We start from the raw sequence: 21,026 nt of genomic DNA, 5'->3' as shown, positions 1-21,026 counted from the left end.
TGTGTGTCAACACGTCCTGCGATCTCCTTCATTGGTTCGCACCGTGAGATCATTCTTGCACTCCCTCGTGGCGCCCTGGGAGCGTACCCCTTCAGATGGGTTTTATGTAGTTGGTCAATATCAAGGTGAACTCCAGAAATGGATAGGGTCAATTTAGTTTTTGCCCTAATTGGATTTTTCCCTTTGGATTTGCTACTTGGGGCAGAATTCTAGGGCCTAAAATGATGGGCCACAGTTATGGGAAATTTTTATAGGAGCAAGAGTTGTTCTGGTATTAATGACTGGTTGCGAATATCTCAGTTTAGAAGAGGGATAAATTGATCACCCTTCGGCAGCTTTTGTCCTAAACCTCTGAAGCGTCATTGCGAAACTAGATGTCACACGAGGTTCATGTTAGTTTTGCTAAACCGTATTGGATGTTGTATATTTTTCAACGAGTATTTTCTTAACACCCTAATGTAGGTCAATGTGTTTATTTCTTTAGCATGTTTGATTTTTCGTTAAATGCCTCTAGTTTGATCGATTTCATATAGTGGAAAGAGTCTGTCAAAACATATTTTGTGGTAAACGACCTCGAGTTTTTCATACTTGAGGAGTGCCCTCAAGTCCCGACCCTTGTTGTATCACAAAGTGTTCGTAATGCATATGAGGTGTGGATGAAGGCTAATTCATTGGTTCGACTTCACAAAGGGTTGAGATCATGGTCATTGCACGTGAGATCATGAACTCATTGCAAGAATTGTTTGAATGTTAGTTCTCACTTTTCAAACACAAAGGGATGGATGAGAAAGAAACCAGTAGTGTCAGTTCCCAAGATAACCTCTAGGAAGAGAAAGCAAGTGTTATTGACTCTATTAAAGTTCATCAACGAGAAGTGTTCTCTGAAATGGAACTTGAAGCTTATTTAGGTTCTAATTCTGATCCCACTACTCTCCAAAAGAGGATAAAGTCTAAAGAAAGTAAATATAATTTATTTATCTTGGAGACCTGTTTGGTAGAGAATGATGATTCTACCTGGATCCTTGATTCGGGTGCTACTAACCACGTCAGTTCCTCTTACCAAGGATTTAGTTCCTAGCAAACATTGCCACAAGGAGAGTTGACTCTTCAAGTCGGTATTGGTGAGGTTGTTTCAGCTGTTGTTGTAGGCAGGCTGAAGTTAATTTTGGACAAGAAACGTTATCTGTTACTGGATAATGTTTTTGTAGTTCCTCATATCAAGAGGAACTTAATCTCGGTTTCTTGTCTCATTGAATAAGGCTATACTGTCTCCTTTTCAGAGAGTAAAGTGTTTATTTACAAGAATGGTATGGAGGTTGGTTTTGGTTCAATGGAAAATAACTTGTATTTACTAAGGTCATTAGTCATAAAAGCCTTGTTTAATACTGAAACATTTAGTACAGCGACAACAGCTAAAAGACCAAAGATTTCTCGTAAGGAAAATTCTCATCTTTGACATCTACGGTTAGGTCATATCAACCTTAATAGGATTGAGCAATTGGTGAAATATGGACTTCTAAAGAGTTTAGAGGAAAACTCCTTGCCTGTGTGTGAATCATGCCTTGAAGGCAAGTGATGCATTAGTTTATCGTGCGATGATGTGTGTATGCGATGATGTGCGGATACAGTGATCATAAAAGTTTTCCTAACAAAGCCCAAGTATAAGCCTTCTTAGGTTCTTGGTAAGTCCAGGGTCGAACACAAGGACTACTAAATAGATATGCGACAGACTCTCTGATTCTATTGTGGTGATGATAAAGAAGTAGATGGTGTTTTGATTTAGACTTTCCTATGCGATGGAGTTGAACGCGGAGTGATGAAAGCGTAGAGTTATAACAAGTATGTTATGAAGGGGTTGAGAAGAAATTTAGCTAACATTTCTCAAGATTGTGTACAAGTCATGCGATCATGCTAAACACAAATATTAGTACTACACCTCTCAATGCATAATGCCATATTTCTTATTTCTAGGATGCATGCGATGTGTATGAAAAGCAGTAGATAGAACTTATTTCTAAGTTTCTACTCTTGCTTATGTGATCTTAATCTGACTCTCTCAAGTCTAGATTCTATCTTTAGACTACTTTCTCAGGTATTTCCAAATTACGAATGACGCATACATAACACAAGATGATCGCATAAAATGTATAGCTTAAGTCATGCTAGCTAAGTACTTCTCAACCCATTCACAAATTTAGTTACTCATGCATGGTGTGGAAAGACTGAACATAAATCGAAATGAAGTTTCCATTTTCTGCAAATAAAGTGTTTGAGTACAAAATAACAAATGGATTGAGAAATAACAAGTCAGGTAAGTAATATCTTGCTTTCCATAGCCTTTTACACTACTCTTTATCACTTCAACTCTGTTCCAGTTTGCTGACTCTTATTCTCGCAAGGGTTGGGCTTCTCTCCTTTTTATTATTTTCTGACAGTCTCTCGATCTGTCCAGAAAGCGATTTCTTTCGGCTTCACCTCATCTCCTTACTCTCTCTCCGTCTCTGTGTGTATATGTGTATCTGTCCTTTCTCTCTGGTAGCATTGGGTATTTATAGATTTCAAGGTGAAGCAGCTTTTCTTACTAATGATTGCAATGATGTCCAGTATTAATTTCCCTACTCTGTTGCACCGTTTAAAAGTCACCGATTCAATGTACTTGCAACAGATGGTTTTTAACGGCTTGTCAACTGAATTCAAAATCGACTGTTATCAGCTTTACATCTCATCATGATTTATTATACTGTCACTTTGATGCGAGGTCTTTATGCGATCACTTTTTGAGAAACTGTTCACAATCGCATGGCTTACGATCGCAAATTCAAGCGCGTTGTCGCATTGTTCCCTTGGATTACAATTTCATATGTGTCATCGCATTGTACCTGCACAGAATAGGAAAATTAACTACTTTTATGCGATGAGCATTAGCAATTGCAATTCCTTTTAGTTTGGTGATTTCAAAAATGATATTGCCTATTTTACCATCGCTTTCTCTCATTGTTTTACTAATTTGAGGTGTAATAACTTGTATTTCTACCAGTTATCAGCAAGATGACCAAACGACCTTTTACTGGAAAAGGTTATAGAGCCAAGGAAGTCTTAGAGCTTGTACATTCAGACCTCTGTGGTTCGATGAGTGTTAGAGCTCGAGGTGGGTATGAATATTTCATCTCTTTCATAAATAATTATTCAAGGTACGGGTTGATGGAACACGAGACATATGTAGCAGAATAAGGACCTAATTGCACTCTTATTGCTTTTAAATTAAAGAAAAATAGCATGCAATTTGAAGGAAAAACAGTAATTAAAATTACGTTTGTAGCTCCCGAAAACCGCTCTTCCTCCCTGAATCTCAACCCGAACACGAACGGATCACCACTAGAGTTAACCTACTATCCTCTAGACTCAGAACTGGATTGTGGGACCTAGTGGATGAAGAAAACAAGGAGAGAGAAAGAGATGGGAAAAAGAAGATGGAATTTGGGTTGGCTTTGGGTTTTTTTTTTTTAGCTCAATTTTAGAAAACAATTTGGCAAAATTGGCAAAAAATCTTTAATCCAAAATAGAAAGCCCAATTTATAGAAAAAAGCTATGCAACAATTGCATGAACAAAATCCATAAAAACCAAACACCTATAATCCACTATCTTAGTGGACTTAATATCTCCACTATAAGCCAACACCTAGCCCACTATTCTGTTAGTGAAATTATCCAACAAAAGTTTGGATTTTTCCACCAACTATAGTCAAAGGACAAAATAGTCATTTGATCAAAGTCAAACTTTGACCAAAAAGTCAACATTTTTACTTTTTATGATTTTTTTCGTATTGACTAATTTTGACCTCCCGAGCATGAATCCGCATTCATTTTCCCCAAATTCAAATCACATTTGAATATAAGGTCGGTCAAAGTTTGACTTTTTAAAGTCAAAAGTCAACTCTTTGACTTTTTACATCTTTGACCATTTCCATCATTTTCGAGCTTCCGAATATGAATGTATTCATATTCTTGATATTTAAATATTAAAGTTGTATCTCTAAACTAAAAAACCCGACCACTATATCACATATACTTGTCAGTTTCTCTCTCTTCACCTAATTCGAGTAATTCGAATTATTCTATCATATTGTTCTAAGTTTATTCCATATGAGCTAGTAGCGGAACCTAATGAACCTGTAGATCATGGGCTCCAACGATCCGAGATTAGCTGGCTAAACTCTTTAGACGGAGCTAATCAACATTCGTTAACTAACGGGTCATTTCACTATAGTCCCGTAGTTGCACTTCCCTCACTATAGATATATTTGTGTCCATTTGATATAACCATGATTAGTAAGTTAATCCTTCACAGGTTGTTCGTAATCTCGGCTGGGTCATAAAAACCGTTATACCTCCAAAACTACATCTTGTTCCTTAGTTTCACTGATCCTCTAATGAACAATTGGTTTAAGGTCCAACCTATACTCTAAATCCCTCTCGAGCCAAGGAGAGGGTGGGGTCCCTTGCTCAAGACTTGGATTTAGTACTAAAAGGAACAACCTATCTACTATCCCTATAACGGGTAGGAGTGAATTCCGTCTTACACCTTATGTTCCCAGCTATCCACCCGATCTTACCCCTGAAATGGGAGGCTTATTGGGCCAGCGAAGATGAGCTACCCTCACCTATGCAAATCTCAGAATAATTCCGAGTAAGTAGGAGTTCATAGTTAGCTCAGGATTAAGATTAAATTACCTAGGTCATCAATCAACGAAATAGTCAGTTTTATACATAAAACGGAATTTAGAACGTAAAAAGTGATTATTTCATGGTTCAGTCTTATGCAAACTCATTTCACAGGATGCCCCCACTTACATATCTCTATATGAATGATTCAGGATCACATCGTTTGTACTAACTACAAAGTGGGCCGAATCCATAGTGTCCCTAGAATAAGGCGCCCAACCTTCTTCATATACTATAGACCATTTTGGCTATATATTTGAACTTGATCCACATTTTTATCTCTACATAAAGTTCAAACTACATTAAATAGTCTCAGGACCTTAGTTTATTGGATTCAAGGTTAAAATTTCAATAACAATTTTATCGAAAAACAAAATAGAGTATGTTTATTAATTTACAAACTATGAGTTTTAGGACATAAAATCCAACACGAGTATCTATACCTAATGCAATGTAAGTCTAAAGCCCTTGACAAGTTCAAGGAGTATAAGGCTGAAGTTGAAAACTTGTTCAGTAAGAAGATAAAAACACTACAATCTGATCGTCGTGAAGAATATGGACCTCTAATTCCAGAACTATATGATAGAACATGAAATTATGTCCTAACACTCGACCCCAGGTACACCTCAGTAGAATGGTGTATCAGAAAGGAGAAACAAAACCCTGTTGGTCATGGTTCGGTCTATGATAAGTTATGCTCATCTTCCAAACTCGTTTTGGGGTTTTGTAGTGGCGACTGCATGTTACATTCTAAACAACGTTCCCTTGAAAAGTGTTTGTGAAACACCTTTTGAGCTGTAGAGAGGCCATAAAGGTAGTTTACGCCACTTCAAGATTTGGGGGGTGTCCGGCCTACTTGTTTGTAGCTAACTCAAAGAAGTTAGAACCACGTTCGAAAGTTTGCCTTTTAATAGGCTATACCAGGGAAACGAGGGGTGGATACTTCTATGTTCTCAATGAGAACAAAGTGTTTGTGTCTAAAAATTCTATCTTCTTAGAAGAAGACAATATCAGGGATCATAAGCCACGAAGTAAGAATTTTTTACGTGAGGCTGAGGGTTCAACAAGAATTGTTGAACAGACTAACAAATCAACAAGAGTAGTTGAGATCAGTTCATCTAGTCAACCTCCCTCGACGTAGTGGGAGAGTTATGAACCCACCGAAACACTACATGGTTTGACTGAAGCCCAGAACATCATTTCTGATGATGTGGTCGAGGATCCATTGTCTTATAAGCAAATAATGGAGGACGTTGACAAAGATGAATGGATTAAGGCCATGAACCAGGAGATAGAATCTATGTACTTCACTAATGTCCGGGAACTTTGGATCAGCCTGATGGGGTAAAACCTATAGGGTGTAAGTGGATCTACAAGTGAAAACGAGGTGTAAATGGAAAGGTGTAAACCTTTAAGGCTAGACTCGTGGCAAAAGGTTATACCCAGGTCGAGGGAGTGGACTATAAAGAAACTTTCTCAACTATTGTCATGCTGAAGTCTATCAGGATACTCCTGTCCATAGCCACATTTTATGATTATAAGATATGGCAAATGGACGTCAAGACTGCCTTTCTGAATGGTAATCTTGAGGAGACCATCTACATGGATCAACCAAAGGGGTTCGTAGTTCCAGATCAAGAGCAAAGAGTTTGCAAGCTTAATAGGTCCATTTTTGGGCTGAAACAAGTTTCTCTTGATCGTGTGGAACATTAGATTTGACAATGCAATCAATTTTTTTGGCTTTGATCAAAATGTTGATGAGCTTTGTGTTTACAGAAGATCATCAAACTCCAATAGCTTTCCCGGTACTGTATGTCGATGATATCCCACTCATTGGGAATGATGTAGGGCTTCTAATTGACATTAAGAAGTGGCTAGCGCCCAATTCCAATGAAATATTTGGGTGAGGCGCAGTATGTTCTAGGCATATCATTCGAAGATCATAAGAACAAAGAGGTTAGCCTTGTCTCAGGCATCATACATCGATCAAATGTTGATCTGGTATAGGATGCAGGGTTCCAAGAGGGGTTTGTTACCTTCAGGAATGGAATCATTTTGTCTAAGGATTAATGTCCTAAGACACCTCAAGAGGTTGAGAAATGAGATGGATTCCTATGCTTTCATCTGTTCAGAGCTTAATGCATGCAATGTTATGTACCAAACCTGACATTTGCTCTGCAGTAGGGATTGTCAGTCGTTATCGTTCCAATCTAGAATTAGATCATTGGACGGCGGTCAAAATGATCTCAAGTATCTTCCGAGAACGAGGGACCACCATGCTCGTGTATGGAGATAAGGATTTGATTCTTACAGGATACACAGACTCTGACTTTTAGACTGATAGAGATTATCGTAAGTCGACATCAGAGTCGAGTGTTCACTCTAAATGGAGAGGCTGTAGTGTGGCGAAGCATCAAACAAGTCTGCATCGCGGACTCCACTATGGAAGTCGAATACGTAGCCCCTTGTGAAGCAGCTAAGAAGGATGTTTGGCTGAGGAAATTCCTTATAGATTTAGAAGTTATTCCAAATATGTCTTTTCCAATCACTCTTTATTATGATAGTAGCGGGGTTGTGGTAAATTCAAAGGAACCTCAGAGTCATTGTAGAGGCAAGCATATAGAATAGAAATATCATTTGATCATGGAGATTATGCATCGTGGTAATATGATAGTCATGAAGATCGAGTCGGAGCACAACGTTGCTTATCCGTTTACTAAGGCTCTCACGGCTAAAGTGTTTGAGGATTATTTGGAGAGTCTGGGTCTATTAAACATGCAGCATCTTGTCTAGGGCAAGTGGGAGATGATATTGGGGTATAGAGTATGCCCTATTTTATTGTATATTGTACTTATATTTTTCATGTATTGTACATTAGTCTCTCGAGGCATTACGACAAGTGGGAGATTGTTCAGATTGGTGTCCTAATTCTCCCAGAGTCTTATAGTTTGTAAATACTGTACACATTGTTATGAATAAAATAAGAGTTATTTTATTTTGCATTTACTCAAATCCAATAAACAAAGCTCCATGCTTATTGTAAGTAAACTTAAGCATGTATATTAGATATACAAGTGGATCATGCCTTAAGTGATAACCTAAAAAGGCTTGTAAAATAAGTATTAAAGGAGAGATACCTTATCCTGGTGACACTACGGATTCGGCCCGCTTTGTAGAGGTTTATAAGTGTTATGAACTACTACAGATGGTTGATCTTGACAATTCATGTGGAGACATACGAGCGGGGGTGTCCTATAAAAAGAGTTTGTATAAGACCGGACCACGAGACGAATAGTCTCTTTATATAACGCCATTGATACTTGAGACTTACATCTCACCTAAATGATCAAGGTGATATGACCTTAATCCTGAGTGTTTTGGGAACTCCTACCTTTGAGGGCTGTCCTTTGATTAGTATGGGCGAGAGTGACCAGATTGCCAATTCAAAAAGCCTAACTTTTTGGGGATTTTTCTGATTAAGGAGCTGGAAACTCAGTTACATAAGATGGAATTCACACCTTCCCCAAAGCAGAGGTAAGTAAATAGATTGCTCCCTTAAAGGTTGATTCCAGGTCTTGAACATAGTGGCCATAACCTCTCTTTGGAAGAGATGACGCAATCATAATAAGACTATGACTTATGTTCCTTAGAGGGATCAGTGGTACTTAAGGAGTTAAATGTAACTACAGGGGAAAATGATAAATTGGCCCAGCTGTACTTACGAGCGATCTGTGAAGAGTTATCGCACTGTTGATTGGTGGATATGGACATAAAATATATCTGTAGTAAGGAAAGTGCAGCTATCGGTCTTTAGTGGAGTACTCGGCAGTTAACGGATGGTGGATCCTGTGACTAAAGAGTTTATTCAGTTATTCACGTACCGTTGGAGCTTCAAGCTACAGGTTCATAAGGTCCCCTTGGTAGCTCAATGGATTCAAGTTGAGAATCAGTTCTTGGGGTTGATTTGAAATGTTCAAATTGACAAGATGAAAATCAATTATATATGATATAATTGATGTGATGTATGAGATGCATCAAGTGGAGGATTAAATATGATTTACATTAAGTACCATAAAATAGAAAAAGAACTATGGTTTATATGTTTCATGAAATGAAATATTAAAACTATAGGTTATAAATATAATATGTTAAGTTGGTTATCATATTTATTTATAATAATATTAATTATTTGATAATTATCTCTTTTAATCTAATAACCAATTGAGTGGAGGGTTATTGGTGGTTTTATAGTAACTGTGAGATAAAAGAAAAAGTGTTGTACTAATTTTACCAGTTACTTTATTTGGAAATTTACTCACGGTAAAGCTATCAAGTGAAAATGTTTCACTAAGCGATAGCTAGTAGAGAGACTAAATGATCATGCACATAGATTATACAATAGTTCTTTCAGCTAGTTGTAGCTAAACGATCATGTGGCATTGTCTATTTGATAGGTTGCCATTGACTACACGATCGAGCATTCATCTATACGATATACTGTGTCATCTCCCACTTGCTCGATCGTCTACTTGATTTTTGTCCTCCAGTCTCTTCCTCAAGCCAAGTTCATACAGAGCCCACAACTTTTAGATTCTCTCACCGAGAATATCAAGGTAACCATTGTGGTGGTGTTCTCACTCAACTCAATTGATTTCGAGGTTCTGGAGGTTGTTCGTTGGGTTCATGATCATTGTGTTCGTAGTGTTCATGCTTGTGATCGTGTTGCACCGGTTGTTGCATTCGAGGGCTGAGTTACTATTCTTGGACGATTGGGTTGATCGAGGGAGTTTGAAGAATCGTTCTTCAAAGGTATGCATACTTCATCCCTTGATTATCTTGTTAGCATGCTGTAATTTCTAGATGTTGCATGACCTGTTAGTTTTCGTTTATTGACTATAATTATTAGTGCTCAATTTCGAATGGTTCGGAACAATCCTTCCGCTGCTTATGAAAACCCTCATGTTTTATTTCCTTCAAACACATCCTTTGCTCAGAAATTTTCTAGCTTTAACTGTTGATATCAAACTGCTAGGGAGAAGTCTTTTGCTTCAAACAAATACTATCTCCTTCTCGACTGGACTTCTGAACACTACCTCTTTCTTAAAACAATCAACAGAGGCATAATATTTACTTAAAAAATCCATGCCTAGAATAGCATCAAACTTAAGTAATTCTAAGGAAATAAGATTGACCCATAAACTCTGGTTTTCAATTACCACCTCACAGTTCCTGTAATATTCTCCCAGTACTAGTACATCTCCAACAAGTGTAATAAACAACTCATCAGGTATGCTCTAAAGCATCCTATCTATATGCAATGCAAACATGCTGGAAATGAATGAATGAATAGCACCAGGATCTAATAATACATAAGCAGACTGATTACATAAAGTTACTCTACCAGTTACAACATCTTGAGATTCCTCCACCTCCTAGTGGGTTACTGCATACACTCTACCCTGTTGTTGAGGTTGTCTTGCTACCTCTTTCTGCTTGGCTTCACTGGAACCTTCACGTTTAGCTTCAGTTGCTTTTAGTTGATCTATTGTTTGAGAAATCATCTTCTATTCTACCTGAGCCTCCCGAACTAACTAAAGGCAATCCTTCTTGAAGTGACCTGTCTGTCCACACTAGAAAAACTCGTTCCTTCCATTGTACCATGTCCCCGAGTGGTGCTTACCACAATTCGCACATGGAGGTTTACTGACTATACTAGCTCTGTCTCTTATACACATCTAGATGTGTATAAGAGACAGCCATGTCCCCGAGTGGTGCTTACCACAATTCGCACATGGAGGTTTACTGACTATACTAGCTACAGAATCGCTAGTACGTCCTATCCCTGATCTACTAACTAGACCAGTTGGATATCTCGATCTCTTCCTTAAATACCATTTATGCCTATAATGAACAAACAGTTTATAGTCTAACTATAAACTAACACCTCTTAGGCCAGTGAGAGGATAAGACCTCAATGTTGAAGACCCGGAATAAGCTATTAGGGGAGAAATTTATCTACTTTCCATACGGTCGTGAAAGAAGTGAATTCCATCTTGTGTAGTTGTGTTCCCTGCCCTTTACTCGGACAAGTCCCCAAAACGATAGGCTTGTTGAGTCGTCTATAAGGCCACTCTCACCCATACAAATCAAAAGATTGCCTTAATAAATAAGAGTTCACAACTCTCGCGAGATTAAGGTTAAGTCACCTATGGTCATCTTAGTGAAATGTAAGTCTCTTCTAGCAACGGTGTTATATAGAGAGACTATTCATTTCGCAATTCGGTCTTATACAAACTTTTTGTATAGAATCTCCTAGCTCGCATGTCTCCATATGAACGATTAAGATCATATTATTTGTAGCACTTTACAACAATTGTAACATCTTCAAAGCAGGTCGTATTCATAGTGTCTCCAGGATAAGGTTCCTAGCCTTATCCATCTACTACAGACCATTTAGGTTATCACTTAAACATGATCTACCTTTATGTCTCCACGTACTTATTTAAGTTTTATAACATAACCTTGGATCTTAGTTTATTGGATTGATTTAATACAGTCTAAATATTAATAAAATACCTCTTGTTTTCTTAGATATATAATTTATCTTTACAAACTACAAAATACATTCGATTTATGACATTAACTCCAAAAATCTCCCACTTATCTTAAAACGTGAGATGTACCGTATCAAATACAATACAACAAATAAGTGAAGTATAAAGTATTAAATACCAAAAATGGGATGTCCAGTATCAAATACAATACAATAAACTAGGGCATACAATATACCCAACAACATCTTTCACTTGCCCTAGATTAAGTGACTCATATCTCATAGACCCATGCTCTCCAAGTGACCCTAAAAAACATTAGAAGTGAGAGCCTTTGTAAATGGACCAGCAACGTTGTACTCCGAGGTAATCTGTGTGACAATCACATCTCCTCGTTGCATAATCACCCTAATGAGATGATACTTGCGCTCTATATACTTTCCACGTTTGTGGCTACGAGGCTCCTTGGAGTTTGCCACTACACCACTATTATCATAATAAAGGGTGACAAGCAAAGTCATGTTTGGAACAACTTCCAACTTTGCCAGTTTTTAGCCACACAGCTTCCTTAGCAGCTTAACAAGCAACTACATATTCGTCCTCCATTGTGGAATCTGCAATGCATCCTTGCTTAATGCTCTGTCATACTATAGCTCCTCCATTCAGAGTGAACACTAATCCTTATGTGAATTTCCTAGAATCCTTATCAGTCTGAAAATCAGAGTTAGTGTATCTTGTAAGAATCAAATCCTTAGCATCATACACAAGCATGTAGTATCCCGTTCTCCTAAGATACTTGAGAATGGCTTTGACTGCTGTCTAGTGATCAAATCCTAGATTGGATTGATATCAACTGACCACTCCCACTGCATGATAGATATTAGGCCTAGTACACAGCATGACATAGATAAGTCTACCTACCGTAGATGCAAAAAGAATCCATCTCATCTTGTCAAGCTCTTGAGGTGTCTTAAGACATTGTTCCTTAGAAAGAACAATTCCATGCCTAAATGGTAGTAAACCTTTCTTGGAATTCTACATTGAATACTTAACACTAATTTTTATTAATATACGATGCCTAAGATAAGGCTAGAGTCTTGTTCTTACAATCCCCTGTAATTTAGATCTCTAGAACATATTGAGTTTCACCCAAATATTTCATTTGAAATTGAACAGCTAACCATTCCTTAATTTTGGTAAAAAAAAAACCTACATCATTCCTAATAAGTAGGATATCATCCACATATAACACCAAGAAAGCTACTGAACCGTTAATGATCTTCTTATAAACACAAGGTTTATCAACATTTTGATTAAAGCCATAGGTATTTACTGCAGCATCAAATCTCACGTTCCAAGATCTAGATGCCTGTTTCAATCCATAGATGGACCGATTGAGCTTGTAAACTTTTTGGTCTTGACCTTGTACTATGAATCCTTTTGGTTGAGTCATGTAGATTATCTCTTCAAGATTACCATTCAAAAAGGCAATATTTACGCCAATTTGTCATATCTCATAATCATACTATGTGTCAATAGAAAAGAGAATCTAGATAGATTTTATCATAGCAATAGGAGAGAAGGTTTCTTCATAGTTCACCCCCTCAACCTGGGTATAACCCTTTGCTAATAATCTAGCCTTGAAGGTATGCACGTTTCCATCTACACCTCTTTTCCTCTTGTAGATCCACTTGCAACCTATAAGTTTTACCCTATCAGGTTGGTCTACAAGTTTCCAGACAAAATTGGAGTACATAGACTCCATTTCTAGATTCATGGCCTTAATCCATTCATCTTTGTCAACATCTTCCGTTGCCTTCTTGTAAGACAATGGATCATCAACATCATCATTAATGATGTTCTGGGCTTCTGTTAAACCCACGTATCAAACAGGTGGGTTCACAACCCTTCACTATGGCGAAGTAATCTCAACTCTTAAGATGGATTAGTTTGACTAAACGAACCAACATCAACAACTCTTGTTGATGTACTAGCCTCTTCAAAAACTTTTGTTGAAGTTTCAGTAGTATTTTCAGAAATTTTTCTTAAAACTATTTTGCTTCATGGTTTCTAATCCCTTATGTAGTCTTCCTTCAAGAATACAGCGTTTGTCGATAAAAACACTTTAATTTCATTAGGATCAAAGAAGTACCCACCTCTCGTTTCCTTGGGGTAGCCTACAAATAGGCATACTTTGGAACGAGATTCCAACTTTTTAAGATTTGTTATAAGCATATGGGCTGGACATCCCCAAATTCTGAACTGGCGTAAACTACGTTTACGGCCTCTCCACGACTCAAAAGGTGTTTCAAAAAAATTCTTTGATGGAACGTTGTTCAAAATGTAAACAACAATCTCTACTGCAAATTCCCAGAGCAAGTTAGAAAGTTAAGTATAACTCATCATAAACCGAATCATGTTCAATAGGATTCTATTTCTTCTTTTTAATACACCATTCTACTGAGGTGTATCAGAGGCTGAGAGTTAAGACGTTAATCCATGTTCGATAGTTCTTAAATCTTAAGTCCATATACTCTCCATCACGATCAAATTATAGTTTTTTTATCTTTTTACCTAACAATTTTTCAACCTCAGTCTTATATTCCTTGAACTTTTCAAGTACTTCAGACTTGTGTAATATTAGGTCTAGATACCCGTATCTTGAATAATCATCTATAAAAGAGATGAAATATTCATACCCTCCTCTTGCTTTTATATTCATCAGACCACAAAGGTATGAATATATAAATTCCAAGGCTTCTTTGGCTCTATAACCTTTTCCAGTAAAAGGATGTTTTGTCATCTTGCCTTCAAGACACGACTCACATACATGTAAAGAATTTTCTTCTAACCTATTTAGAAGTCCATTTTTCACCAATCTCTCAATCCTATTGAGATTAATGTGACCTAACTGTAGATGCCAAAGGTGGGCATTTTCTTTAGAAGAAATCATTGGTCTCTTTGCAATTGTTTTCATTCTGAACATTTTAGTATTTATGATAGCCTTTGTAACTAACGGCCTTAGTACATATAAATTCCTTTCTTTTGAAGCAAATCCTTTCTCCATTTCATTTTTAAAATAAACACTTTACTTCTAGAGAAGGAAAGAGATAATTTTGCTCAACCAAACAAGATACAAAGATTAAATTCCTTTTCATATTAGGAACTACATATACGTCATCTAATAACATATATCATTTCTTGTCCAAAAGTAACTTCAGCTTGCCTATAGCAATAGCTAAAATGACCTCACTAGTACCAATTCGAAGATTCATCTCCCCAACTTCTAATTCTCTCTAGGAATTAAATCCCTTATAGGAAGGACATACATGATTAGTAGCCCCCTGAATCAAATATCCAGTTAGAATCATTATTCTCTACTAAGCACGACTCGAGGACAAGGTCGTGCAAGAAGTTCTCACGATGCAAACCAATGAAGGAGACTGTAGGACATGTTTACATATATCCTTCTCCCAAATACTATAAATACTTGCTCCATTAACCTTAATATTGACCCATGCAAACACCATCTAAAAGGGAATGCTCCTAGGGCGCCTCAAGGCCAAGCATGAGTTTCACGATATGAACTTTAGGGAGAACGTGAGTGAAAAAATTGATATATCATATATATCTTTTTCCTCCCACCGAGTATTTTACAAAAATGAGTTAATAAACTCAGTAAAAACCAACTAATTAATTTTAACTAAGTCTTTATTAATTTGCTCAACATAACGCTTATATTGAATATTTCAACAATATGTTGTTACTGGGGTATAGTGTATGCCCTAGTTTATTGTATTTTTTTTCTTTATTGCATTGTACATTAGTCTCCCTAAGCATTAAGACAAGTGGGAGATTGTTGGGAATGGTGTCCTAAATCTCCTTGTAATCTTATAGTTTGTAAACTTTGTATAAACTGAAAGAAATCAACATGAGGTTTTCATGAGCAGCGGAAAGATCATTCTAAATTACAATCATGTATGAACATTATAAATTACAGCCATCAAACCAGAAACATATGGTTATGCATTCATTACATAAATTACATCATGAAAATACAAAAACCAAGGAGAAATCTACACATGTTTTGTAGACTCGTCTCCATGCCCCTTGCTCACGATCACTCCAACATAGAAACCTCGAACACTCGTCCAACACGACCAGTATACAACACGAACACTGCGCACTCAAACTCAGCGATCGCCTCGATCACGAACACCCCAACAGCACGAACGACCTCCATAGAACCGTGATGGTGTCGACTTAAGTATGACACCACCAAGAAGGCTACCTTGGTATTCTCGGTGTGAGAATCCAGAGGGTGGGCTCTATGTTGACTTGGTTTGAGGCAGAAGATGAAGGATTCAAAAATCATGTAAACGATTGAGCAAGTGGGAGAAGACAGAACCTATCGTATAGGTCAATGCCTAATCGTTTAGCAAAGTTAAGCAATTATCTAGTAAAAGCTAAGCGATCGTTTAGCTCATCGCTTAGCTGCGTGTCTGTCGCCTACAAACACTACATGATCGTTGACCTTAGTCAAGCTATCATTTAGTAAATCTTATTTACTTGACAACTTCCGTGAGATTCTTTTTTCGAGAGAAAATCTCAAAATCAATTTTTTCAACATTACTAAAATTAGGAAAATAATTTTCCTTTTATCTTACAGTTACCATGAAACCACCAATAACCTCCCACTCAATTGGTCATTAGAGAAAAAGATTTAATGATCCAATAATTAATATTATTATAAATATAAATGATAACCAACTTATCATACTATATTTATAACTTATAGTTTTAATATTTCATCTCATGAAACATATAAACCATAGTTCTTTTTCTATTCCATGGCACTTAATGTAAATCTCATTACATTAATCCTCCACTAGATGTATCTCATACATCATACCAATCATATCATATATAATCGAATTACCTCTTGTCAATTTGAACATTTTAAATCAACACCAAGAACTGATCCTCAATTGAATCCATTTAACTACCAAGGGAACCTTATGGACCTGTAGCTCGAAGCTCCAACGGTACGTAAAGAACTGACTAAACTCTTTAATCACGGGATCCATCATCCGTTAACTAACAAGCACTTCACTAAAGATTGACAGCTGAACTCTTCTTACCACAGATATATTATGTGTCCATCTTAACCAATCAGTAGGATTGAGGTCGTGTCACCTATGGTCGTTTAGGTGAAATGTAAGTCTCTAGTATCAACGGCGTTATATACAGAGTCTAGTCATCTCGTGGTCCGATCTTATACAAACTCTATGTATAGAACACCCCCGCTCGTACGTCTCCACATGAATGGGCAGGATTTACTATCTGTAATAGTTTACAACACTTGCAAACCTCTACAAAGCAGGCAGTATCCGTAGTGTCACCAGGATCAGGTATCCCACCTTAATCCTGATACTACAGAACTATTTAGGTTATCAAATAAGGCATGATTCACTTGTATATCACATATACATGCTTAAGTTCACATAAGATAACCAAGAAGCTTTATTTATTGGATATGAGTAAATGCCAGAAAGAAATAACAATTATTTTATTCACTAAACAATGTGTATCATTACAAACAACGAGACTCCGGGAGAATTAGGACACCAATCCCAACAATCTTCCATTTGTCCTAATGACTCGGGAGACTAATGTACAATACAATAAAAACATGTACAATATACAATAAACTAGGGCATACCCCATTATCATCTCCCACTTTCCCTAGACAAGATGACGTATGTCCCGCAGACCCAGACTCTCCAGGTGACCCTCGAACACTTTAGCCGTGAGGGCCTTTGTAAAGAGATCAACAACATTGTGCTCCGATGCAATTTTCGTAACTATCACATCGCCGTGATGCACAATCTCCCTAATCAGGTGATATTTTCGTTCGATGTGCTTACCCCGACGATGACTCCGAGGCTTCTTCGAATTTGCCACAGCCCCGCTGTTATCACAATAAAGAGTGATAGGCAAATCCATATTTGGAACAACTTCCAAATCTGAAAGGAATTTCCTCAGCCAAACAGCCTCCTTAACTGCTTCACAAGCGGCTATGTAATCGGCTTCCACCTGTCTCTTATACACATCTAGATGTGTATAAGAGACAGTCTTTAGCTGCTGCACAAGCGGCTACGTATTCGGCTTCCATAATGGAGTCCTCGATGCATCCTTGCTTGATGTTTCACCACACTACAGCCCCTCCATTCAGAGTGAATACTGACCCCGATGTCGATTTTCGAGAATCTTTATCAGTCTGAAAGTTAGAATCCGTGTATCCTATAAGGATCAGATTCTTATCTCCATATACGAGCATGTAGTCCCTCGTTCTCCAAAGATACTTGAGAATCGTCTTGATCGCTATCCAGTGATCAAAATCCTGGATTGGATTGATACCGACTGACAATCTCTACTGCATAGCAAATGTCGGGTCTCGTACACAACATTGCATACATTAAGCTTCCTACAGCTGAAGCAAAGGAATCCGTCTTATTTCTTCAACCTCTTGGGTGTCTTAGGACTTTGATCCTTAGACAAAACGATTCCATATCTGAAGGATAACAAACCCCTCTTGGAATCTTGCATCCTGTACCTGATCAACATTTGATCAATGTATGATGCCTAAGACAAGGCTAACCGTTTGTTCTTACGATCCCGAATGATCTGGATCCCTAGAACATACTGTGCCTCACCCAAATCTTTCATTTGGAACTGAGCAGCTAGCCATTTCTTATTGAGCAAGATATCATCCACATACAGTACTAGGAAAGCTGTTAAGCAGTTGATAATCTTTTTGTATACACAAGGCTCATCAACGTTTTGATAAAAGCCAAACGACTTGACTGCAGTGTTAAATCTGATGTTCTAAGTTCTAGATGCTTGTTTCAGCCCATAAACGGACCTATTAAGCTTTCAAACTCTTTGCTCTTGATCTAGAACTATGAACCCCTCTGGTTGAGTCATATAGATGGTCTCCACAAGATTACCATTAAGAAAAGCAGTCTTGACGTCCATTTGTCATATTTCATAATCATAGAATGTGGCTATGGACAGGAGAATCCTGATAGACTTGAGCATGACAACAAGTGAGAAAGTTTCCTCATAATTAACTCCCTCAACCTGGGTATAACCCTTTGCCATAAGTCTAGCCTTAAAGGTTTGTACCTTTTCATCTACACCTCTCTTTCACTTATAGATCTACTTACACCCAATAAATCTTACCCTATCAGGTGGATCAACAAGCTCCCAGACGTTATTGAAGTAAATAAACTCCATTTCCTGGTTCATGACTTTAACCCATTCATCTTTGTCAATATCCTCCATTGCTTTTTTAAAAGACAACGGATCCTCGACCCATCATTCGTAATGACGTTTTGGGCTTCAGTCAAACCCATGTAGCGATCCGATGGGTTCATAACCCTCTCACTACGTCGAGGCAATCTCAACTCTTGAGCTAGTTGACTAGACGTTTCGACCTCAACAACTCTTGTTGATCTGTCGACCTGTTCAACAACTCTTGTTGAACCCTCAGCAGCTTCAGTCTCACTAGAGATCTCACGCAAAACGAGCTTACTTCGTGGCTTATGATCCATTATGTGGTCTTCTTCCAAGAAGATAGCATTTGTAGAAACAAACACTTTGTTCTCACTTGGATCATAGAAGTATCCACCTCTCATTTCCTTGAGGTAGCCTACAAAGAGGAAAACCATTGAATGCGGTTCCAATTTCTTTGGGTTAGTCACTAGCACATGTGTTGAACAGCCCCAAATCCTGAAGGGGCATAAACTACTTTTGCGGCCTTTCCATAACTTAAAAGGTGTTTTAGAAACACTTTTCGAGGGAATGTTACTCAGGATATAACATGCAGTCTCCACTGTAAAACCCCAAAACGAGTCTGAAAGATGAGCAAAACTCATCATAGACTAAATCATGTTCAACAAGGTTCTGTTTCTCCTTTCAGGTACACCATTTTTTTATGTGTACAAGGGCCGAGAGTTGGAATGCAATCCCATCTTCTATCATATAGTTCTAGAATTGGAGGTCCATATACTCTCCACCACCATCAGATCATAGTGTTTTTATCTTCTTACCTAACAAGTTTTCAACTTCAGCATTATACTCCTTGAACTTGTCAAGGGCTTCAGACTTACGTTGCATTAGGTAGAGATACCCGAATCTTGAATAATCATCTATGAAAAATATGAAATATTCATACCCACCCCGAGCTCTAACATTCATCGAACCACAGAGGTCTGAATGTACAAGCTCCAAGGCTTCCTTGGCTTTGTAACCTTTTCCAGTAAAAGATTGTTTGTTCATCTTGCTGATAACTGGTAGAAATACAAGTGGATCTTGTTTAAATAATAACCTAAACGGTTTGTAGTAGATGGATAAGGCTGGGTACCTTATCCTGGTGACACTATGAATACGGCCCACTTTGTAGGTGTTACAAGTGTTGTAAAGTGCTACAAATGATCTGATCCTGATCATTCATGTGGAGACATGTGATGAAGTATCCTATACAAAGAGTTTGTATAAGACCAGACCATGAAATGATTAGTCTCTTTATATAACTTCATTAATAATAGAGACTTACATTTCACTAAGATGACCATAGGTGGCATGACCTGAATCTTGAGTGAGTTGTGAACTTGATAACTTGTAGAAATACAAGTTATTGTCTCTCAAAAGTTGGAACAATTAGGATTTGTAATGATAAAATCTCATCATTCTTGTAGAAAACGCATGGAATTACTCAAACACTACTAAATTTTTACAAAATAATGTTTATTGCTAAAAGCTGCATCACTAATGCATATTATCGCAGGATTTCAACGAAGATTCTAAGTGTCGCAGGCGAGGCTAATGCATGGACATGTGTCAGGGGGGATTTCAACACAACAAAGGTTCATTGACTTAAGCTGTTTTTTGTCAAATCACCATTTGCAAGCATGGACAACTGACTGGTGGCGTATAAAAAGTGTCTGAGTGTCAGACAGCTGACCGGGGTATGGAATTTAATGTTGCCTCATCATTAAGCTGGTGAAGAATAATGCCTATACATAGATGAAATCCAACCAGAAGAAGAGTAATCAGCTCATTATGTATAATTCCAAAACCAGAAAGACTTAGAGCTTTGTTGCTGTTGCAAGAAGAACACAAAAGGAAAAGATTCATCTCCACCATTGATCAAGGTTGAAAGAGACCTAGCTCAAGAGAGAACTTTTCTCCATTTCTTCCATAAGTTGGTTGTACACAAAGAAGAACTGAGAAGTGTTGAATAAAAGCTAAGCAGAAACCCAACGCATCTATACATACTTGGATTATAAGCAAGCAAGGTTCATTTCCATCCACATCACATTCTCGCACATGTACATCTCACTTAGATCAACGCATATCGCTTTCACTGAACACCACTTTTACATGAACCCCTTTCTTCCACTTGACCTTTTGCATCTTCTTGTATGCATGCAGTAAACTTAGTGCAAATAAAACTCATCCAGCACTTACTTAGGATCCTTCTACATTAGCTACATCACTAACCCTGCATTAGTTCTGATCTAAATCCCTGAGTTCGACCCTGGACTTACCAGAAACCTGAATTAGATTTATACTTGGATCCGATTCAGGAAAACTTGAACACATTAGGAGAAGTGTAACACATCTCCGCACGCATCATCCAAAATTGTTACTTAGAAAGATAACGCATCATTCATACTCTCACTTGCA

Source organism: Benincasa hispida, chromosome 10 (assembly GCF_009727055.1).
Source record: "Benincasa hispida cultivar B227 chromosome 10, ASM972705v1, whole genome shotgun sequence".
In the NCBI taxonomy this organism is placed as follows: Eukaryota; Viridiplantae; Streptophyta; class Magnoliopsida; order Cucurbitales; family Cucurbitaceae; genus Benincasa; species Benincasa hispida.
Note: the sequence above shows the minus strand (reverse complement) of the source record.